The sequence below is a fragment of the Mchenga conophoros genome, linkage group LG7 (assembly GCF_057382185.1).
Source record: "Mchenga conophoros isolate Kocher_MC1m ecotype Shallow Benthic linkage group LG7, M_conophoros_male_GT1.1, whole genome shotgun sequence".
NCBI lineage: Eukaryota > Metazoa > Chordata > Actinopteri > Cichliformes > Cichlidae > Mchenga > Mchenga conophoros.
The window spans coordinates 29,752,899-29,769,261 of record NC_140532.1 but is presented as its reverse complement, the minus strand read 5'-3'; the positions used below and the strand labels follow the sequence as shown (position 1 = coordinate 29,769,261).

At 40.8% G+C, this 16,363-nt stretch overlaps 1 protein-coding gene and 1 pseudogene across 2 annotated transcripts in view; one reads left to right on the top strand and one right to left on the bottom strand.

The window, feature by feature from the left end:
• LOC146570363 (scavenger receptor cysteine-rich type 1 protein M130-like) overlaps nucleotides 1-16,363 on the top strand; it is a 214,491-nt gene that overhangs the window by 178,785 nt on the left and 19,343 nt on the right. The gene's annotated exons all lie outside the window — the stretch shown is intronic.
• On the bottom strand, nucleotides 395-8,180 carry LOC146570364 (scavenger receptor cysteine-rich type 1 protein M130-like; annotated as a pseudogene). Its single transcript, XR_014892986.1, has 10 exons — nucleotides 8,081-8,180; nucleotides 7,749-7,781; nucleotides 7,346-7,630; nucleotides 6,217-6,511; nucleotides 5,852-6,139; nucleotides 5,146-5,178; nucleotides 4,758-5,045; nucleotides 3,604-3,909; nucleotides 3,246-3,527; nucleotides 395-1,594 (listed from the first exon to the last, which is right to left on the bottom strand). The product of XR_014892986.1 is annotated as a scavenger receptor cysteine-rich type 1 protein M130-like (transcript).

Sequence of the window (16,363 nt, the reverse complement as noted above, 5' to 3'; positions counted from 1 at the left end):
TGAAACTCTGTAAAATGAAATGGGAATATAAAGAAAAAGGATGAAGGCGAAAATTGATTTGATGTTTAAGTGTTGAACAGCAGTGAGTGAGTCTTTATATTTCCACAGGTTTGCAGACAGTGTCAGCTCGGTGCTGCAGGATGCAGAGTCAGACGCTGAAATATGTCTCTCATTTAGTATAGAAGTGTTTCTTTATCGTGTCAGAAAATTGAGCTGCTTATATATTTAAATATATTATTAAATGATCGAAGTGCCCTGTATGGACCCCACGATGTGAAATGAGTTTGATATCTCTGATGTAGGTGAAATAACAAAATATTTCAAGATAAACCTCAAAATAAAATCAGTCAGTATCCTTTCTACATATAATAATTTTACTGTGTCACTTCCACGGTTAACACAAAGGGTTTATAAAGCGAGAGCTTTAGTCTAGTTTTGTCTGTGGAGAGTAGATTTCATCACAGTAGCTGTCTTTCTGAAAGGACATAATTCACCCACTGGCATCTTCTGCTATGCTTTTTATCAACACACAGCAGTCAGGCTATTTTAAAATATATTGACTGAATTATAATATTCTGGACCTTTGTCCGAGGAAATTTTCTCCTTAAATTATAACTGAACACCTCTGAAGTATAAGCTTAGTGAAATGATGGTTATAAGTGATGTTCTTTAGAACCTGTAAGAACCTTGATGCAGATCCAGGTGAGTATTCTGTACTGCCGTGTCTTGCTGCCTTTGACACAGTTGATGACGGTATCCTGACTGAAAAATCATGTTGGCCTCTTTGGATCATCTTAGGAGTGGTTCTCTTCTCATTCACAGCAGTTTTTCCTTTTTTGCTGCTAATTTTGGATCCTCTCCTGCGGTTCCCCCGAGGTTCGGTCTTTGGACCTATCTCGTTGGTTCTGTACACACTGAGTGACATTGGCCTCATGAACAACTCAAGAGTGGATATGTGGAAAAAAATGAAGGATGGATATTTTGCCTTGTATGTTTATTTCTAATTATTTGTGAAGTCTGGTTCATGTTGTACTCAAAAAACTATGGAAAAATAAGCAGTCTTGGCCTGTGATGGCTTGGCTGAGCTTCATTCATGAAAATCACACTTAAAACTGTAAAAGTTAAACGTAAAGCTGTTATAGAAGTTAATGCTTCCTTTGTGTTTGTAAGCTACTAAAATCAGCCAAAGCACTTATAAACATGATGACAGTCATGGCTGTATAAATGATCCACGTTCCACGGTTACTTCAGCTGTGCATTATTTTTAGCTCAACTTACAAAATCAACTTATACATGAAACTTTTGGATATTTTTCAGTGACAATTCTTTGATTCACATACTAATGGTCTCATTTGTAATGAATGTGTTAGTCAGGTATGTTTACAGATTTGTGTCTTTGGTAGAAAACTGAGTTTGACTGAGCTGATCTTAAGCTGTCTATGATGGGAAATTCATGTGGATGTAAGATGAGGTCCTCTTCTGCTCCTTTAGTTCCTTTCACTTCAGCCATCTCTCCTTCATGTACACAAACACTGAGAATGGAGTAAACCAGCTCAGTGTTTTCCCGTCTGCTCGAGCTCTGCCTCCTGCTGGCCTGAGGAGACGTGATAGTGCATAGATCAGACTGACTTCATCACATACTGAGGGCTTCATTGTCAAACGAAGACTCAAAAATACTCAGCAAAACAACTATTAGAACAGAACCCAACTTGTGTTTAAGTTAGAGTTACAGTTATATATTTAACACCCAAACACTTTATTCTTACTTTAATTGATTGACATCCTTATGAAATTCATATGGAAAGTAAGAAAATTATGAGTCTTTTGAAAATCTCAAACTCATCAGAACAATCTGTCCACTTCAGACAGCGTCTCCCTGCCCTCCAGCTTTGGCATCTGATTCACCACCCGTATACCTAGTTCAACCTTCCACATCTGGAAGCCCACTCTGGTGAGTTAGGGAAGAGTCAAAGGTTTCTACTACATTGTCATCCGGTCACCAAACCCAATTACTGAATAAGGAGTGTAATTATTCTAACTTTGAGGAAGAATCGTCCCCTAGTGTTTGATCATTCCCTTATCCCCGATGACACTTCTGATAGGTTGCTAAGTTTGAGACAAGGCCAGTGGAGCACTGATGATTGTGCTGAAGACACATCATGAGGTTTGTTTTGCACAGTTTAGATGATCAAGTGAAGAATGAGGTAGCATCAAGTGATGACACAGAAACATTTGAAACATTGGTTTCTCTGCCTATCAAGACAGACAACTGCCTGCAGAAAAGAAGAGTAGGTGAGAACTCCAGATCCCAGCTTTCCTTGAAGACGGGAAGTGGCATCACCACAAAGTGTCAAATCGTGGTGTGTGGAGAGAAGGAAGAGAGGACCTTCACTCGCAAGCTGGTGAAGGATGGTCTTTATTGTGGAGACAGGATGAACAGAACAGGATAGAGACTGACTGAATGACTGAACTGAACCAGAAACACACAAATCGATGATGACAAGACAGAAAAGGAGAAAACTAAGGACTTAAATACACAGGAGTGATGATGATGATAAGAGACAGGTCAGAACACAGCTACAACCAAATCTGACTAATAACACACAAGAAGTAGAACTAAACGCAATGCATGGAGACAGATGACTAACACAATAAATCAGGAAACATGAACATAGAGAAAATAAACAGAACATGTCCATTTACTTCTCTGATACACTGTGGCATGTGACAAGATTTACATATCACCCAGGTAGGGGGGGTGACATGTTTTTCTTGGTATCATTCATGGCATCCTAATGAATATAGTCTTTGAATGTGGCCATCAATTTACATCACAGGTATGGAAAGTTTTCTCTTCAGCCTTAGGAGCACGACTGAATTTATCTTCAGGTTTTTACCCCAAATCGAAATTAGATGAAAGAATATATGGATTAACGACTTATCTGTAAATCCTTGCAAAGTAATCCTGTGTAAGGGACTGAACATAATCCCTGTAAAAATTACTCAAGTTTACCATGAAGCATTCTGGGTTGTTTTGATGCAATAAACTCATCTTTAACCTTTGTGGAGTGTCTGCTCTGAGGTGAGGTCACATCCATCCTGTATTCAAATAATGGGTTAAAAACAGTGAGTACACAGCTTTCCCAGGTGTGTCCTGCCAGGTAAAGTCTATCAAGGGTTTTACCAAAAATAACCACTAACTGTCAGTGTGACAGAGGGAACACTGGATGTTATAGATGACCTACCTGAGCAGGTGAAATCGAGGATGTTGAGAGAATAAACTGATGTTACACACTCCCTTACAGCACAGAAAGACTGGACACACTCAGGTTTGATCCTTGTTGGAAGTCTGGCTAAGGACTTTGTTATCATTCTCAAAGAAACAGCAGAACCACAGCCCAGATGTTCACAGATAACAGCTGCCTCCTTCAGGCTCCAGTTGGGGACAAAGACTGGTTTCCAATCTCCCAGTTTCACTTCCAGTATACCTGCACAGGGACTGACTCCTCCCATCAACCTGACAGACTCTAACAGAAAGCAGAGAGTCATCAGTAAAAGAATAAAGTGAGTTTGAACCACAAAAAGCTGCAGCTCCTCTTCTACCTGAGCAGGTGAGTCCAACAGCTTTGCCAGGTGAGCAGCTGTTTCTAGCTGAGCCTGAGCTTCTACAGTCCAGGAGAGCAGACTCATGGCCTCCACACTGGAACTCTTTGCTCCACACTGGAGCCTCCACTTCTCCATAGAGCGCCCCCTGGAGGACCGAAGGAGGCCCACAGCCGAGCTCCCTACAGACCACCTCTGCATCCTGCTGGTCAAAGTCAGCTTCACACACTGAGGACCAGCTCTGGTCAGACTTCACCTCCAGTCTGCCTGAACACAGACTGGAACCATTCAGCAGCCTGACAGAGTCTGGAGACATCAGAGAAGATCAAACAGAGAGATCAGAGACAGCAGACACACAAGAAAAAGATGGCAGCAAACAACTATTCACTGATTCAAACTCAGCACAACTGTAACATGACTTCATCATTAACAACAGAACTCATCTTTCTAACAGGAGACATGTTAGTATCACATTTACATTTTATACAGTGGACAGGCTCTCACTGATTTCTGATGTTTTACAAATGATGGCAAAACAGCTGCAGTTCTTTGTTGTGCTCTTCTGATACTCAACAATTATTGCTCTACACATACAACCTATATAAAAATCTTCTATTTAAAAAAATGTTCTAATGATTTTAGAGAGACAGGATGGAAAAGTAGGCCAATTCACTTCCATTGCTGAGGCAGATTATCTATGGTTGTAAGGTCTTCAGTGACAGATGCAGCAGTCACTCCTGAAAAGACTGTGATAATCAGATGTAAAGTGAACGGAAGAAGGAGTCCTATTGATTGGTTAGCTTTGGTGCCCAAGGGGAGCTGGGAGAATCACTGGGGCAAGCTAAGGGTAGATTTAGTGACTAAAGAATCAAAAACCTAGGTGTGGTTAAAGGAACAAAAATTTTGGTCAGGCTGAAAAAGATCCTGGAGAGTTGGGTCCATCTAAGGAGAGCATGCCACTTTTCTGTATACAATCTAAAGAGTGAGGAGTTGGCACTTAGGAATACTTTGAGGATATCGCAAATCTCACTGACATACCTTCTGTAAATGGAAGCATAGTCTGGAGACAAGGGTACAACTCACTTTAGCTGCTGTGTGCAAGCTGTTACTGTGCCATACATGATGTCATAAATATTTTTGCCTGATTGGCTTACCTGAACAGGTGAGATCTAGGACAAAAAAAGACAAACTTGAAGAGACACAATCCCTAAGAGCAGATCCAGACTGAACACAATCAGGTTTGAGCTGCCACACCAATGTCAGTGACTTCTGTCTCTGTTCTACTGAAACAGCAGAGCCACAATCCAGATGTTCACACACAACAGCTGCTGCCTTCAGTGTCCAGTCAGATTCTTCCACTGGTCTCCACTCTCCGAGGTGTTTCACCTCCACCGTACCTGCACAGAGATTAGCTCCTCCCACCAACCTGACATCATCCGGCTCTGAACAGAAAGCAGAGCGTCATCAGTAAAGAAGTGAATTTACTTCTGAACAGATTAATTGAACTTTCATTCTTTATTCTCTCTGATTTCATCCTTTTACCTGTAGCATTGTGTTTTTCTTCAGCCTGGAGTCCTGAGTAGGAAACCAAAGAAGAAAAAACCCACATATTTAAGGCAAAACATTGATTGGAGCTCAGCAGAGGACAGAACAAAATCTCAGACCGGTTTTTGAGGAATTTGCTATCAGCTCACATATTATCAAATTCACCATGAGTCATTTTATCAGTCTGCTTTCAGAGACATGAACATGTGAAAAAACAGACCAGAGAGTGCTTTACACAGGCCAACAAGTGAATTTAATATAAAAGTAGACCTGTCCCTTGACCTGATCCAGTTCTCCACAGGGCTTTTGTGAATCACTCTTTATCTGACACCTCAATCAGGACCAATCTGTCTTTGGAGACTCTATCAAAAGCCCAGGAATATATCACTGGGACACCCCTACCATTCAACAATGGTAATGTGGCAATCCATAGAGGGGTATTGTCACTATTATTACTATCATCAGTATTAGTATTAGTAGAACCAGTTGTTAATATCAGCTCTTTAACATTGGGAATCCTATGTGGTTGATAAATTGTTAGTTACATTCAAAGGAGATAAATTAAACTCATGCCTTGATATTTTTACTCAAGTTTCCTATTGGCTTAAAAATTAAAGTTATGTTTGTATAATTACTCTTACTTCTAATTGAATGTTCAATACAACAATGATCAGCTCAGAGAATGTGTCACTGTTGTTCTTACCTGAGCAGGTTACTTTCAGGACATTGGATGAATAACCTGATTTTGCACATTCCCACAAAGCGGATCCAGGTTTGACACAGTCAGGTCTGATTAACCACACATTTTTTTCTGTAGAGTCTTCAGATTGGGCAGAAACAGCAGAACCACAGCCCAGATGTTCACAAACAACAGCTGCTGCCTTCAGGTTCCAATGACGGATAAAAACTGGTTTCCAGTCCCCCAAATATTTCAATTCCAGTATACCTGCACAGTGACTGTCTCCTCCCACCAACCTGATACGATCAGGCTCTAACAGAAAGCAGAGAGTCATCAGTAAAAGAATAAAGTGAGTTTGAACCACATCAAAGCTGCAGCTCCTCTTCTACCTGAGCAGGTGAGTCCAACAGCTTTGCCAGCTGAGCAGCTGTTTCTAGCTGAGCCTGAGCTTCTACAGTCCAGGAGAGCAGACTCATGGCCTCCACACTGGAACTCTTTGCTCCACGCTGGAGCCTCCACTTCTCCATAGAGCGCCCCCTGGAGGACCGAAGCCGAGCTCCCTACAGACCACCTCTGCATCCTGCTGGTCAAAGTCAGCTTCACACACTGAGGACCAGCTCTGGTTAGACTTCACCTCCAGTCTGCCTGAACACAGACTGGAACCATTCAGCAGCCTGACAGAGTCTGGAGACATCAGAGAAGATCAAACAGAGAGATCAGAGACAGCAGACACACAAGAAAAAGATGGCAGCAAACAACTATTCACTGATTCAACCTCAGCACAACTCAACATGACTTCATCATTAACAACAGAACACATCTTTATAACATCACACACTGGACACTTTTTAGCATAATAATAATAATAATAAATTTTATTTACGAGCGCCTTTCAAGTCACCCAAGGACACTTTACAATAAGAAGACACATAGTAAAACAATGGCAAGATAAGAACAATAAAACAAAAGCACATGATAAAATTAACAAACAGTGGATTCACAGTCAATATGCAGATTTGAATCAAGGACAGTGCGTAGACAATTATTATAAGATAACAACAAATCATCAGGAGTAGAATAGAAGTCCGGAATCTGAACATTGTCCAAACTGGTAGTGAGAATGTCCATATCAATGTTCTTGATGTTGCGGAACGAGATGAGATAATTTGAGAACAAACTCCCAAAAATCTTAATCTAAATCTAAAAAAAATCTAACTGGATCACTACATTAAGGAAGTGCCCAGAGTGAAGGAGGTTGTCTGTGTGTGGAGATACTGATGAACTCTGGTTGGACAGAATTTGTGTCTCAGATTTGTGTCCAGGTGTTCTTTGGTGTCTTTTTATGAAGCTAACCAACAAGTTTCATTAAGCTAAAAGAGGAGTTCTCCTGGGCTGGCTGGTAGTTAGCTCAGAGGAACTCTGAAGCTCTGTTCTTCATGGCTTCTGGGCAGTCTGCTGCTAGTCTATCTAGTGTGTGTGTGTGTAAATCAGGTACATTACTACCAATCATTGACTCACCTGAGCAAGTGAAATCCACTATAGAGGAGGAGGATCCTGATATTACACACTCTCCCAGAGCAGCTCCAGACTGAGCACAGTCAGAATTGATCATCCACACAGATCTGCCTGCAGACTCTTTTCTCTCTTCTACAGAAACAGCAGAGCCACAGTCCAGATGTTCGCAGAATATAGCTGATGTCTTTAATGTCCAGTCAGACATGTCTATGGGTCTCCACTCTCCCAGATGTTTTATCTCAAGTGTTCCTGCACAGCGACTGGCTCCTCTCACCAGCCTGGCAAACTCTGAATAGATGGCAGAAAATCATCAGTACAGACGTGAATTTAATTTTCAAAAGGATGAAGTCAAACTGCCCTGCTTATTTTGCTTCTGTGGCTGTTTACTTCTTTTTAGGATGATTACCTGTTGAGTCATGTTTTTCTTCAGCCTGGACTCCTGAGGAGAAAGTTAGACAAGAAATATCAGTCACACTCAGCTGTGGACAGAGCAAACTGCATTCCAGCTGTATACAGTGCGAGCAGGAAGCCTCTTCCCTTTCCTGAATGAGGTTGACTGCTTAGCATGAGACAGCAGTGTGTGCTACAATTTTTTCATTCTGATAAACACACTTTATCTGACATATTACTGAACATGAACCCATGTGATGCTGCTGAATAAGGGGCTCTGAAGTGAATACAAATTCCTTTGATATGAACTGTGCGTTTGGGTGATGCAGATGTGTAGGCCAGTCCTACCTGAGCTCCACAGCAGCACCACCAGCAGCAGCAGTGGATCCATGTCCAGGCAGGCGTCTCTCTGATGATACTCAGTGTTTAACCACACTGAGAGGCGGAGCTTCACTGGGATCTGATCTGATTTTTAAAAAATTGGTTTAGTGTCACATGATCAGTTTTTCCTGTGTGTCAGGACTGAATGAAAGTTCACCTCATGAAAAGTTCATGAGGTGAACTGCTGGCTGCTGTTCACCTTTGTACACTAGATATACCACTAATAAACACAGACACTTAAAAATGTTGTGTTATTAAAGCTAATAACACATCAAACTGAGGTTATTGTACTCGGCCCTGAAAATCTTAGAAATATGGTATCTAACCAGATTCTTACTCTGGATGGCATTACCTTGGCCTCCAGTAATGCTGTGAGGAACCTTGGAGTCATTTTTGACCAGGATATGTCCTTCAATGCACATACTAAACAAATATGTAGGACTGCTTTTTTCCATGTGCACAACATCTCTAAAGTTAGAAATATCCTGTCTCTTAGTGACGCTGAAAAACTAGTTCATGCATTTATTACTTCCAGACTGGACTACTATAATATTTATTATCAGGATGTCCAAAAAACTCACTGAAAAGCCTTCAGTTAAAGCAAAATGCTGCAGCAAGAGTCCTGACTAGAAAGAGAGAGCAGATTTCTCCTGTTTTGGCTTCCCTTCATTGGCTTCCTGTTAAATCCAGAATTGAATTCAAAATCCTGCTCCTCACATACAAGGTCTTAAATAATCAGGCCTCATCTTATGTTAATGACCTTGTAGTACCATATCACCCTATTAGAGCACTTCACTCTCGCTCTGCAGGCCTACTTGTTGTTCCTAGAGTATTTAAAAGTAGAATGGGAGGGAGAGCCTTCAGTTTTCAGGCCCCTCTTCTGTGGAACCAGCTTCCAGTTTGGATTCGGGAGACAGACACTATCTCTACTTTTAAGATTAGGCTTAAAACTTTCCTTTTTGCTAGAGCATACAGGGAGTGCAGAATTATTAGGCAAGTTGTATTTTTGAGGAATAATTTTATTATTGAACAACAACCATGTTCTCAATGAACCCAAAAAACTCATTAATATCAAAGCTGAATGTTTTTGGAAGTAGTTTTTAGTTTGTTTTTAGTTTTAGCTATTTTAGGGGGATATCTGTGTGTGCAGGTGACTATTACTGTGCACAATTATTAGGCAACTTAACAAAAAACAAATATATACCCATTTCAATTATTTATTTTTACCAGTGAAACCAATATAACATCTCCACATTCACAAATATACATTTCTGACATTCAAAAACAAAACAAAAACAAATCAGCGACCAATATAGCCACCTTTCTTTGCAAGGACACTCAAAAGCCTGCCATCCATGGATTCTGTCAGTGTTTTGATCTGTTCACCATCAACATTGCGTGCAGCAGCAACCACAGCCTCCCAGACACTGTTCAGAGAGGTGTACTGTTTTCCCTCCTTGTAAATCTCACATGTGATGATGGACCACAGGTTCTCAATGGGGTTCAGATCAGGTGAACAAGGAGGCCATGTCATTAGTTTTTCTTCTTTTATACCCTTTCTTGCCAGCCACGCTGTGGAGTACTTGGACGCATGTGATGGAGCATTGTCCTGCATGAAAATCATGTTTTTCTTGAAGGATGCAGACTTCTTCCTGTACCACTGCTTGAAGAAGGTGTCTTCCAGAAACTGGCAGTAGGACTGGGAGTTCAGCTTGACTCCATCCTCAACCCGAAAAGGCCCCACAAGCTCATCTTTGATGATACCAGCCCAAACCAGTACTCCACCTCCACCTTGCTGGCGTCTGAGTCGGACTGGAGCTCTCTGCCCTTTACCAATCCAGCCACGGGCCCATCCATCTGGCCCATCAAGACTCACTCTCATTTCATCAGTCCATAAAACCTTAGAAAAACCAGTCTTGAGATATTTCTTGGCCCAGTCTTGACGTTTCAGCTTGTGTGTCTTGTTCAGTGGTGGTCGTCTTTCAGCCTTTCTTACCTTGGCCATGTCTCTGAGTATTGCACACCTTGTGCTTTTGGGCACTCCAGTGATGTTGCAGCTCTGAAATATGGCCAAACTGGTGGCAAGTGGCATCTTGGCAGCTGCACGCTTGACTTTTCTCAGTTTATGGGCAGTTATTTTGCGCCTTGGTTTTTCCACACGCTTCTTGCGACCCTGTTGACTATTTTGAATGAAACGCTTGATTGTTCGATGATCACGCTTCAGAAGCTTTGCAATTTTGAGACTGCTGCATCCCTCTGCAAGATATCTCACTATTTTTGACTTTTCTGAGCCTGTCAAGTCCTTCTTTTGACCCATTTTGCCAAAGGAAAGGACGTTGCCTAATAATTATGCACACCTGATACAGGGTGTTGATGTCATTAGACCACACCCCTTCTCATTACAGAGATGCACATCATCTAATATGCTTAATTGGTAGTAGGCTTTCGAGCCTATACAGCTTGGAGTAAGACAACATGCATGAAGAGGATGATGTGGACAAAATACTCATTTGCCTAAAAATTCTGCACTCCCTGTATAGTTTGGGCTGGATCAGGTGACCCTGAATCCTCCCTTAGTTATGCTGCAATAGACGTAGGCTGCCGGGGATTCCCATGATGCATTGAGTTTTTCCTTTCCAGTCACCTTTCTCGCTCACTATGTGTTAATAGACCTCTCTGCATTGAATCATATCTGTTCTTAACCTCTGTCTCTCTTCCACAGCATTTATCCTGTCTTCCTTCTCTCACCCCAACCGGTCGCAGCAGATGGTCGCCCCTCCCTGAGCCTGGTTCTGCCGGAGGTTTCTTTCTGTTAAAAGGGAGTTTTTCCTTCCCACTGTCGCCAAAGTTCTTGCTCATAGGGGGTCATATGATTGTTGGGTCTTTCTCTGTATCTATTATTGTGCGATCTACTGTACAATATAAAGCGCCTTGAGGCAACTGTTGTTGTGATTTGGCGCTATATAAATAAAATTGAATTGAATTGAATCATACTGATATGTGTTCTTTTTGCATCCTCTGACACAATTATAGTTACAGACTCTCTCTCTGCCCAAACCTATCTTTTGATCATAAGTAATTTACCTAAAAAGTGACAAAACAAACTCAAAGTTCATTAATTTGACTGAAATGGGGACCCTAAATATGGATTTTCAATGAAGAAATATCATTGAAGTGATTTTTTTGCCACAACAGCTGTAGTAAATTCTGATATCATGACATCTCTCAACCACACAAAGCTGAAAAAATGAGCAGCCTGATGCTTTAAGAGAATGAAGTTTAATTCTTGGCCTGAATTATTGATCATTGTGTTCTTGATCTGAGTGTTCACTGTTAAGTGGAGTCAGCTGTGTCACTCCACACAGCTGCTCCATCAGGAAGCAGGAGGGTGGAACAGGACCAGAGAGTACCAGCGCACACACCCAGCACTGCTTCACTACTGCATCAGCAGATGAAACATCAGCTCACATTTCATGGACTTATTGCCTAAAGCAATGAGTCACAGCAGCTCAGTGCAAAGTCGTCCTGAATGAGAGAGAGCTCTTCTTCCACAGGTCAACTGACTCATTTAACAGTTTGATGAGTGTGACAGGTGACATGTTGTGGCCTTCACATTCAGCAGAGCTCACCTGTGGGCCACGCTGGAGCTTGGTGGACCCCACTGCTGGTTTTGATATCTGTATTTTTTGATATTAGGCTGTTGGATTTTAACTGTGTCCTATTGGCGTGCACACTTTGGATCAGTAACATTAAATACAAAATATGACCTTTTTTTTTTTTAGCAATTCAATATTTGTGAGTATTAATAATAAAATTATAGTTAATTTTGTTTACTAAGTGTTTATTAAGTGTTTATAGAGATCCACTTTGCACAAAATCCAGTGAGGAAACGAGACATTGGACATGTAGATGCAATACACCATGCAAAATTCATAACTTTTTAAAAGTTATATGAGCCTGTGTTATGAATAAACATATTTTACCAAATTGCAACTGATTTGCAAACATGATCATTTCATTGTTAACAATAAAACAAAAAGTACTATAATTCCAAAAGATCTCATAAGTATTGATCAGTTCTCTGACTGGTACAATTTAAACCAGCATTGTTTAACTAACTGTAACTTTTTACTTCATTCCACAGGAGTGACGACCTGGAGTTACGGTGTCTGAGGCTGCCGGACTGATTCTTATATAGTGCTTTTCTACTCTCCTGGAGTACTCAAAGTGCTTTATACAACACACCACATTCACCCATCATCTAAAATTGAATCAAATGAAAAAAGTCTCTTTTTAAAACTTGCTTTATTAGTTGTAATCTTTTAACTTAATGCACATTGCATCAAGCAAAAACTAAATTATATGCAACAGTCTTTGCCTTGAAGAAATTTGTTTAACATTTAAACCTATTTTCTGCATATTCCAGCATATGCAATTTAAATATTGTTTTGTGTTTACACTCACTTTAAAAAATAGATGCATATAAAACACAGCAGAAAATAAATAAAATCAAAGTCTCAAGGGGACTAAGTCCTGTCGCTCTTAAATCTATTTTCACCTGTTTAGCAGGAGTGGGGGTTTGCCCGGTGCCTCGGCGGTGATGTCAGTGGGGGGATCCAGGGGTTTCTCTGCGAATTTCACATTCTTGTGCGAGGTACTTGCTCAGGCGGTGTTTTTTTTCTCTGTAAAAAGAAGTTTTCTTCCCACAGCGGACGCTGTCACTTTCACTTCCACGCTTTAAACGCTGCACAGTCATACTCTCGCCCACACTCGATATATTATCCATTTTTGATCTGCACACAGCTGTTACCACGAAAGTCGCACGCGCTTACGTCATTGTCATGAGACACTCTCAAAAACAAAATCACAGTTTAGTAATGCAGTAATGCAGCGTGCTTAATCTAATTACTTTTTTGCAACAGTTATCCCTTACTTTACTTGTTACTTGAAAAAAGTAATCAGATTACAGTGGCGCGTTACCTGTAGCACGTTATTGCCCATCTCTGCAAAGAGTGAATGACTTATCACATTTCTCTTTTTCTATGTCCCGTTAGTAAACTTTATATTATTAATTGGTATGTATTATTGTAGCGTCTACCTTACAATATAAAGCACCTTGAGGTGACTCGTTGTGATTTGGCGCTATATAAATAAAATCAAATTGAATTGAAAAATTAATTAATAACTGATGAACATATTGATTTATTCCTCCTACAGTTACCTGGTCACAGCAGGATGAATCTGCTAGTTTAAAACGAACACATTTCTTTTCAGGTCTATAGTCAGGCTGACAAAGAATCGGAGCTCTACTGAGCCAAGGATTCCTTTAACTTGTGATGACTTCATGAATTCCTTTAGAGTTAAAACTTCATGCTGTGTGTTCTCTTTTTTCCCTACTTCCTACCTCTGCATGCCAGACTTTTGTTTTTTGGGGGGAATTCATGCAACAAAGCTTTTTGTTGGGTCCATCGTCCATCTATCTTCATTACATACCACAGGCTTTTGAAATAGTGATAATTAAACTTTTAGATTTCTAGCCTTTTCATGTCAGAAATCCTTTAAAGAGCAGTTGTCAAACAGCTGACTGATAGTTAACAGTTTATGTGAAGTGTTTCAGTCAGGATTTGTAATACAGCAATCCGAGCATTGAGGCGGCTTTAGCGAAGGTTACTAATGACCTTCTTCTGGCCTCTAGCAGTCGACTCTGAAACTAGATGAATACCCCAATTACTTAAACGGCAGAAATGTCTTACAGACATAAAAAACAGGATGACCTCTAAAGTTCAGCTTCTAAATTCAGATAAAACTGAGTTAATTGGACTCAACCCTGAAAATCTCAGAAACATGGTGTCAGATGCTTGCTGTGAGGAACGTTGGTGTCATTTTTGACCAGGATACGTCCTTCAGCGCACATATTAATCACATATGTAGGACTGATTTCTTCCATTTGCACAATATCTTGAAAATTACAAAACCATCTGAATATTTCTTTTCCTCTTTGCCTTGGATGTCACCTGTAAAGAATCATAGAGTCTAGTTAATAATGGTGGGGAAACACAGACTATGCTGGAGACCAAAACCATTTTTTTGTTCGTTTGTTTTTTTATATCAGGTGGTAAACATGATATTAAACTTGTAGCATTGGAAATTTTAACATGGGAGTCTATGGGGACTGCACCATCTGGGACTGTCAGGGTGGTCTCCTACCCAGGGGATCATCCCACCTCTTGTGAACACACCCTGCTTACAATGCACAGCTATGCCTTCAGCAGGAATCCACACCAAAGCTCAGTTGAGGCTCATATGAAACTTCTGTGGTCACACATAAGTGGGTGGTGGTTTTGCCCTTTTTCTGTTGCAGTATGAGTGAAAAGGTCCACATTAAGTGCAGAAGCCTGAACATGAGGATTTTCTCTTTAATCTAAAAAACGTTGTGCTCCATTGAGCTTGGTCTGTCTGATTTTGATGTTTTGCTGATAACTTTCTCATTCTTGGGTAAGTACTGGTTCTATTTTGTCAGCCTTCTCTGTGTGTTTTGTTCCTGATTTGTGCAGAATGCACACAGTTAATACAAGCTGTTACAGGCCAGGGTCTGAAGAGCATTGCAGTTGGTTAAACAAACAACACTGAACTTGAAGAAAGACCTCCAACTAGTTAGGTCAGGTCCTTCTTAGTAACAGCAGCTTTATAGCAGTATTATAAAACCTGTGTGTTGGCATATTCAAGTTCATGAACTGGAGCCTCAGACGTTTAATGTATCTGCAGTGAGAACTTCACTGAAGTTGTTCATAAAGTTCTGGAAACAGATCCTTAATATTTTATGTACCTTTAAATCTGCAGGTCCTGCTAACTTTACCCTCTTATTTTGAGTTCCTTAAACTTAAACTGCATAAATAACAGAGACAAGAGCATCAGGCTCTCCCACACTGCCTTTATTTCATCTCAGAGCTGACAGATGAAAGCAGAGAACATATTGCAGTTATTACCGACAGTATTTCTCTGCCTTATTATTATTCCTACAATACTTGTTTGTTTGTTTTTCCAGATGTTTTGGGGGGTGGCACATGGGGACCATGCATTTCACTGTGGCAGAGGTGGCAAGACAATTTTATTTCTAAAGCATCTTTCAGAGCTAAATTAGATGCTTCACAGAATAAAACTGCATTAAGATTTTCTAAAATACATAAATATCAATGAGAAAGGGGTAAACTCAAACAAGTTTAACCTGCCCAAACAGCACTTTTTTTTATGTATGCCTGTTGTGTAGTGGTCCAACCTTTGTCTAACAAGTGAATATTCCCTGGTTTGAGCCTATGTGTTGACACAAATCCCTCAGGGTTTGCATCGGAGAGGGCAGGTTGTGTAAAAATCTACCAAATCGAATATGTGGGCTGTTTGCTCTGGGGAATAAGGGGCTAGCTAAATACAGCCTTTGTTTAAGTGAGGTTCTGCACCGATATCGGTGCTTTTCACAAAAAACTTGAAAAATTAACCAAAGGGTTGATCCTGTACTGCTAGTATCAGTCTGTTACCAGTATCAGGGTATGGATCTAAATATTAATAGCTCTTACTCCTACTGGGGAACAGTAGGTGGGATATCTGGAAAGGTGGGGCCAGTGTTGAAATAAACATTGCTCATATCACGTTGGGTTAGGCAGGACTCAATTGCAGGACTCATACCTGTGCAATCGAAGGAGAATTTATGTACACCATGTGAGATATGTACATATAAACAGTGATCAAGGGAAGAGGGTGTAACGTTGGGTTGTGTTGTGTGGTTGAGAAGAGGCGGCAAAACACCTAGCAGGCTAGGCAGAAGGATACACACCCACACTGGTATCAGTAATCCACGGTGGTTCTTTAATACGCATTCTTCAGCAACCGTATAAAAGCCCGGCTGAACGGCTGTGGCTCAACAACAAAATGCCCAGCGTTCATACAACCCAAGCGCTGCAAACAAAACAAAAAAAGGGTCTCGAAAAGAAAACATAAGTCCGTCCCTCGTTAAGCACGAGCGTGAAGGCACGTGTCCTCATAATCACAGAGAGAGAGAGCGAGAGAGCAGTGGCACACACTGATGACACCATCAACCCTCGACTTGGGTGTCTTAAAGGGACACCACACCATAACGGCTGTTACATATTCCCCCCCGGTTAAACAAAGGCTGTCCCCAGCCGAACACAGCAAAGGTACAGTTCAAACTTAACCAGCCTCCATACATGGTCAGCAGGATAAGACGTCAAAACCAAA